We start from the raw sequence: 7,529 nt of genomic DNA, 5'->3' as shown, positions 1-7,529 counted from the left end.
CCGCTCTGCGGACCGCCGCTGGATCAAATGCTTGGCTAATTTGGGGAAGGCAAGTACTTGCCATTTTTGGAGTCTTTTTAACAAGTTGGATAGAAGGCGGCAAGCCGACTACTCAAGAGTCGGCTTTCCGTAGAGAGGCTGGAAGCCGGCTTGAGCTATGTTTATGCTTTGAGTCCTTAGCCATTTTTCATGTAGGCGCCCATTCTTCCTTACTCCTGCCCACCAAACAGTCGCTCTGCAAGCTGCGACTTCTAACAGGAGACGGCTTAGGCACCACACACTACTTGTCCGACTGCGGGAAGCATTTCATAGCGCAAGGCGGCGAGTCCCTGGGCCGACTAGTCGAACCCGGTGCCAAGCGGCATAACAAAGAGTAGCATACTCGAAGGCATAATTCTTATCATACAGATAACAAAAAGGGCAGTCCCCGAGCTCGTCTCGGGGGCCCCGAAGTCTCGGTACTTTAATACAAAGGATAGCGTGGTACATACTGCATCAACTATAAAATCTTCGGAGAAGATTTGCGTTCCATGGCCGTTCCGACTCTTTGCCAGAGTCGTCCCTCTTGCGTGCTCGGGGCTTCTGAGCGTCGATCAGGTAGTAGGAGTCGTTGCCCAGCACTTTGGTGATGATGAAAGGGCCTTCCCAAGGCGCCGACAACTTGTGCTGGCTGGCTGTTCGCTGGATCAGTCGGAGCACAAGGTTGCCCTCTTGGAAAGATCTTGGCCTGACCTTCCTGTTGTAGTATCGGTGCAGGCTCTGCTGGTAGATGCTGGACCGACTGAGTGCCAACAGCCAGCCCTCTTCCAGCAGATCGACACCGTCTTGACGTGCTTCTTCTGCTTCCTCCTCGGTGTACATGGTGACTCGCGGGGAGTCGAACTCTATGTCCGTCGGGATGACGGCTTCAGCACCGTAGACGAGGAAGAAAGGCGTGAAGCCGGTTGACTTGTTTGGAGTTGTGCGCAGACTCCAGAGGACGGCTGGCAGCTCCTCAAGCCAACAGCCGGCCGAACGCTCTAGTGGTTTGACCAGTCGAGGCTTGATGCCAGACAGGATGAGGCCGTTTGCTCGCTCTACCTGGCCGTTTGACTGCGGATGGGCAACGGACGCTAAGTCCAGTCGGATGCCCTGCGTCGCGCAGAAACGGGCCAAGGCGCCTTTGGCAAAATTTGTGCCATTGTCGGTGATGATGCTGTGTGGTATGCTGTACCGAGTCGTGATGTTGGAGATGAAAGTCACTGCAGTTGGACCATTCAACTTCTTGATGGGCTTTACTTCTATCCACTTGGTGAACTTGTCCATCGTGACAAGTAGATGAGTTAGGCCGCCTCGTGCTGTCTTGAATGGTCCCACCATGTCCAGGCCCCAAACCGCACAGGGCTAGGCGATGGGGATGGTCTTGAGTGCGGAAGCCGGCTGATGCGGCTTGGAGCGGAACTTCTGGCACCCCTTGCATTTTTGGACTAATTCCTTGGCCTCTTCTAGGGCGGTTGGCCAGAAGAAGCCGTGTCGAAAGGCTTTGGCGACGAGTGCTCTTGAAGCCGCATGGTGGCCGCACTCGCCTTGATGGATGTCTTTGAGAATTTCTTGGCCTCGCTCTGGCTCGACGCAGCGCTGGTAGACACCAGTGACGCTGCGCCTGACCAGCTCTCTATTGACTATAGTGTTGGCTGCCGCTCGGCGTTGCACTTGCCGAGCCAAGATTTCATCGGTTGGCAACTCTTTGCTCACTAGGAACTTGAGGATGGGCTGGGCCCATGAGGGTACTGCTATTTCTTCAATTGCCACCACTAGAACTTGGACGAGGGTGGCTGGGCTGGGAGGCGGCGGGCTGGAGTCCGCGGCCGCTTGTTGAATCGCTGAAGTCCCCGGGCCGACTATCGCAGTCCCCGGGCCGAGCTCTGGAGTCTTCGGGCTGGTCGCCGCAGTCCCCGGGCCGGGTTCTGAAGTCCCCGGGCTGGCTTTGACTGCGGTGTTCTTGGAGCCCTGCGTAAGAATTCTCGTGCCGTCTGCTGGTGCTCTTGAGTCGGATCCAACTTCTTCGGGGGGAGACGGCACAAAGATAGAGTCTGATTCTGGTGAAGGCTTGATAGACGGCTTGAGGAGGCGCTGAAGGGCGACGCCGGATGGTATCGCTTGGCGGGTGGAGCCGACTCGTGCCAGGGCGTCTGCTTGGTCGTTGTCATTTCTTGGCACATGGAGGAACTCGCACCCCTTGAAATATCCGCTGAGTTGCTGCACCAGGAAGAGGTAGCTCGCCATGTTTGCATCTTTGGCGTCCCAGTCGCCAGATGACTGCTGGACCACCAAGTCGGAGTCGCCATAGCACAGGATCCGGCGGATGCCGAGTTCTTTGGCAAGCCGGAGCCTGTGAATGAGCACCTCGTATTTGGTGACGTTGTTGGAGGCGGCGAAATGGATCTGCAGTGCGTACTTGAGCTTGTCACCTTTAGGGGAAGTGAGGACAACGCCGGCTCCCAAGCCGGTGTGCATCTTGGAGCCGTCGAAATGCATCCGCCAATGGGTGGAGTCGGGCGCTGGTGGCAGGTACTGGGTCTCGGCCCAGTCGACGAGGAAGTCGGCCAGTGCTTGCGACTTGATGGCGGTGCGGGGCTGGTAGTAAATGGTGTAGGGGGCCAACTCTATGGCCCATTTGGCCACTCAGCCCGAAGCGTCTCGGCTTCCAATGATCTCGGCCAGTGGAGCTTTGCAGACCACAGTGATTGGATGCTCTTGAAAGTAAGGCTTCAACTTCTTGGCGGCAAAGTGCACGCCGTAGCACATCTTCTAGTAGTGGGGGTAGTTCTGCTTGGAGGTCGACAGTACTTCGCTCAAGTAATATACCGGTCTCTGGACAGGTAGCGCCTTGCCTTCCTCCTTGCGCTCCACTATAATGACTGTGCTGACTACCCGGCTGGTGGCAGCAATGTACAGGAGCATGGGCTCTTTAGGAGTCGGAGCCGCCAGCACAGGGGGAGTAGTCAACATCTTCTTCAACTGGAGAAATGCTTCGCCCGCCTTGTGGGTCCACTCAAAAAAGGTGGTCTTCTTCATCAGCTGGTATAAGGGGAGAGCTTTCTCGCCCAGCCGACTGATGAATCGGCTGATGGACGCCAAGTAGCCGGTGAACTTTTGCACATCTAGCAGTCGGCTGGGTACCTCCATCCTCTCGATGGCCTTGATCTTCAGAGGGTTACACTCTATGCCGCGTTCAGAGACTAGGAAGCCAAGGAGTTGGCCGGCTGGTACTCCGAAGACGCACTTCTCAGGGTTAAGCTTGATCTGGGATCGGTGCAGGTTCTCAAAGGTTTCCTTGAGGTCTTCCAGCAGTGTTCCACGTTTTTCCGTCTTCACTACCACATCGTCTACGTAGACGTGGGCGTTTCTGCCGAGTTTCTTGAGGAGGCACTTCTGCATGCAACGCTGAAAGGTGGCGCCAGCATTCCTCAAGCCGAACGTCATGGTTAGGTAGCAGAAGCCTCCAAACGGCATGATGAAGGCAGTCTTCAGTCTGTCTGCCGGGTTTAGCTTGATCTGGTGATATCCTGAATATGCATCTAAGAAGCTCAACAGCTCGCATCCGGCTGTGGAGTCTATCACCTGATCAATTCTCGACAGAGCAAACGGGTCCTTGGGGCAAGCTTTGTTGAGGCTTGTGTAGTCAATACACATCCGCCACTACTTGTTCTTCTTCAACACCAGGACCGGGTTTGCTAACCATTCTGGAAAAAACACCTCCATAATGAAGCCGGCTTCCAGGAGCCGGGCTATCTCCTCTCCAACAACTCTTCTCTTCTCTTCTGACAGGCGGCGCAAGGGCTGCCTGACGGGCTTCACATCAGGTCGGACATGTAACTTGTGCTCGGCGAATTCTGTCGGTACACCTGGCATGTCTTTAGGGGACCATGCGAAGATGTCTCGATTCTCACGGAGGAAATCGACGAGCTCGTCTTCCTATTTGCTATCAAGGTTTGCATCTATGATAGCGTACCTCTCTGGGTGCTCCGGGTCCAAGGGTATCTTCTTCGTTTCTTTGGCCGGCTTGAACGAACCCTCAGCTTCTGACTCCTTGGGGTCGGGCGACATTTCTGGCTGCTTGCCGGCCATCGCCACGACCCGATCAAGAAGCCGCTTCTCAGCTGCAATCACCAGGGACTCGGCCAGCCGACTGCTCTCAGCCGCGCAGGCGGACGACTTTCTGTAGTCGCTGGCTACGGTCAGGATCCCCTTGGAACTCGGCATCTTCATCTTGAGGTAGGCGTAGTGGGGGACCGCCATGAACTTGGCCAAAGCAGGTCGGCCAAGCAACGCATGGTACGGGCTTTCGAGGTCCACCACTTCAAACCAAACTGGCTCTTGGCGGAAATGCTCTTTGTCTCCAAAGAGGACGTCTATCAGGATCTTCCTGATTGGTGAGCAGGAAAGGCCAGGTACAATGCCGTGGAACACTGTCCGACTGTTCTGAAGCTGTCTTTGCTTGATTCCTAACTTCTCCATGGTATCCTTGTACAGGATATTGATGCTACAGCCTCTGTCTATCAGCACTCGTGAGAAGCGAGCGGCTCGCCTATATGTGGCCAAGGTGGCACTCAAAACCAGGGCATAGGAGACTGGATTCGGCATCACCTCTGGGTGATCAGCTCTGCTCCAACTGATAGGCTTCTCGGACCAATGCATAAACTCTGGAGTATCTGATGCTACTGCATTTACTTCTTGCTGCTGCAGCCGCCTGCTGCGTCGGTCCTCAGCCACACTGGTGAACACCACATAGGCTCTGTGCTCTTCTGGGTACTCATCTCGTACTGCGCCGACTGGCCTGGCAGCCGGCTGCTGGGGTGGCGATGGAGGCGGCGGCCCAGCAGGCGGGGGAGGAAGGAGGCCGTCTCCCTTGGCGATTCTGGTGAGCTAGTAGCACTTTCGGGTGGTATGGTTTGACGGCTTCGCGCCGCTGTGGAACTTGCAGGGACCATCTAGAGTCTGCTCGTAAGAGAAGGCCGGCAACCAGTTGGACTTGCCGCCTTTCTGTCGCTTGGTCGGAGGCTGCCCCTCCGGCTGCTGGTCTTCGACTGTCGCAACCTGCCGACTGCTGGAAGCCGGCTGTGGGGCCTTGCGCTTGTTATCGTTCTGTTGTTGTCGCCGACTGGCGTCTCCAGCCGGAGTTCTGGGAGCCTGAGGGGCCGCTTTGCCAGTCACACTAACTTGAATCTCCGTCTTCATGGAGGAGTCGGCCGTGGCATACTTGTCTGCTATGATCAGCAGCTCGTCGAGGGTTTCCGGCTCGTCGCAGAGGAGCCTGTGCTTGAGGAGGGTGCCTTCTCTGCACCCGGCAGTGAAGTACTCGATAGGCTGCACCTCGTGCACGCCCTCGCAGGAGTTTCGAAGCTTGACCCAGTGCGTGAGGTAGTCGCGAGTTGACTCGTCGGGGCCTTGCACGCACAAGGAAAGCTGGCGAGGCTTGGGGGGTCGCTTGTACATGCTTGTGAAGTTGCGGACGAAGGCCTCGGTGAAGTCGACCCAGCTGTTGATGCTGCGGGGCTTCAGGCTGTTCAACCATGTCCGGGCCGTGCCCTGGAGCATGAGTGGAACATACTTCATGGCAACACGCTTGTTGCCGTTCGCTATGTTGACGGCTGTGGAGTAGTCAACTAGCCAGTCTTCCGGCTTCACGGAGCCGGTATACTTGGGCGTGTCTCGGGGGAGCGTGAACCCTTTGGGAAAGGGCTCATCTCGGATGCGAGGTCCGAAGCAGGGCGGACCCAACTCGTCTTCTTCTTCCAGCGCCAGGGATCGGTGGAGTCGGTCGATCTGGTGGCGAGCGTCATTCTCTCCGACTCCCTCTCGGCAGCCAAGGTGGCCACCGAGAGTCGGATGCTCAACGGGTGGTGGGGAGACTCGCCTTTCTCTTCGCGGTGGGGGAGGCAGATAGTCGCCCTGCCGTTCCACTGCTCTTGGGCAGCCGTCTTGGTCGCGCTCGATGGTGATGCGAGTCCGACTGCGGCTGACAGCCGACTCTTTGTCTTTTCTTCCGCGGACTCCGCCAGTCGGTGTCTGAGACGTCGCGCCTTGATCTTGGCGGGGAGGCAGGTCGTCGTTTGGTTGCTGCGGCGCCTCCGTGCGGCCGCCGGCTGCATTCTGCGCGACAGCTGCGTCGAGGAGCTGCTGGACTCGCTCCGTCATCAGGTGGCGCTCTTCACCTTCGAAGTTTTTTAGCTCATCCGTCGCCGCCTGGGCGGCGCGGATGTTCTCCACAGGCGTGGTGTACACGGGGCGATTGGCCCCGAAAAGGTTGGCGATTGCCACGCCGCGCTGCTGGACCGCACCTAGGCAGCTAGGCCCAGTCGGCGCCGGCGAACTGCCCACAGCGCGGTCCATCTCACGCTGGTAGGCTTCTGACAAGTGTCTCATGCTTGCCAGCTTCTTCGCGCCTTCGACGATCTGAAGGCGGCGTGCCTCCAGCGTCTCAGCGTCTGCGTCTTCTGGAATAGGCGCGGTCAGGTCTCGTAGAGCCGCGTCGAGTGGGTCATGAGCTCCCTCACCGGAACGCTCACCATGACTGATGACGAGCACCTCCGTGACGACGCTTCCGCTGCTCTCCTCATAAGGGAGCGGCTCGTCGTAGACCACCACGTTGGTGGGGAACGCGTCGAGCGATGCAGCGTCGGAGTCGACTAGCATCGGGTCGGTGGAGCCTACAGACTCCAAGTCCACGGCAGGCTCGCCGATGACGTGGAGTTGGTCGAGGAGGCCCGCGAGGAGGCTCTCGGGGCCGCCCGTGCCTCCATCGGATGCAGGCTCGTCGGAGAGGTGAACCTCGCCGACAAGTTCAGCGAGGCAGCTGGCTGCGTAGGCGGCCTCAGCGCCGCACAGCGCGTCGACGCAGACTCTGTCTGGCGTGCCTGACTGGCTACGCTCGCCAGGGAGGAAAAGGGTTCCCGTCCAGAACAGGTCTTCGGACGACGGTGCACCTCGCCCCACTGTGGGCGCCAAATGTCGGGGGTTGGGTGCGACATATGCCAAAGGATGGCTTATCATGGTGGGGGTGAGTAGAACGTCGCCGGTGCCTGGAAACGGGATGAGGTGAAGACATGCACGCCGGCGGATCTTACCCAGCTTCAGGGCTCTCCGAGGAGATAACACCCCTACTGCTGCTCTACAGGGTCTCAGCATGATCACTAAGGCAAAGTGAGTACAAGGTTGCTCCTTGAGCTGTTTCTGGAGGTAGGAGAAAGCAAGGCTAGCTCCCCCGTTCATATATGATCTGGTCTAGTGCTAATGGATTCGAACCCTTTGCATGGGTGCCCTAGGGGGTTTATATAGGCCTACCCCAAGGGGTACAACGGTAAATCCGGCTGGGCGCGGGTCCCAGCCGTCAGTCTCTCAGGCCGCCGTCTTCTCCGCCGACTGCTAGGGCCTGCCGACTGGTGGGCCCCGCCGACTTGCCTGGTACGAGGCCGACAACCCTTGTCCGTCGCGGGCGGGTCTTGCCGGCTGCGGATTACTGTAATCGTGCATCTAATGACGCTGGC

This window comes from Triticum aestivum, chromosome 2B, assembly GCF_018294505.1.
Source record: "Triticum aestivum cultivar Chinese Spring chromosome 2B, IWGSC CS RefSeq v2.1, whole genome shotgun sequence".
NCBI lineage: Eukaryota > Viridiplantae > Streptophyta > Magnoliopsida > Poales > Poaceae > Triticum > Triticum aestivum.
Note: the sequence above shows the minus strand (reverse complement) of the source record.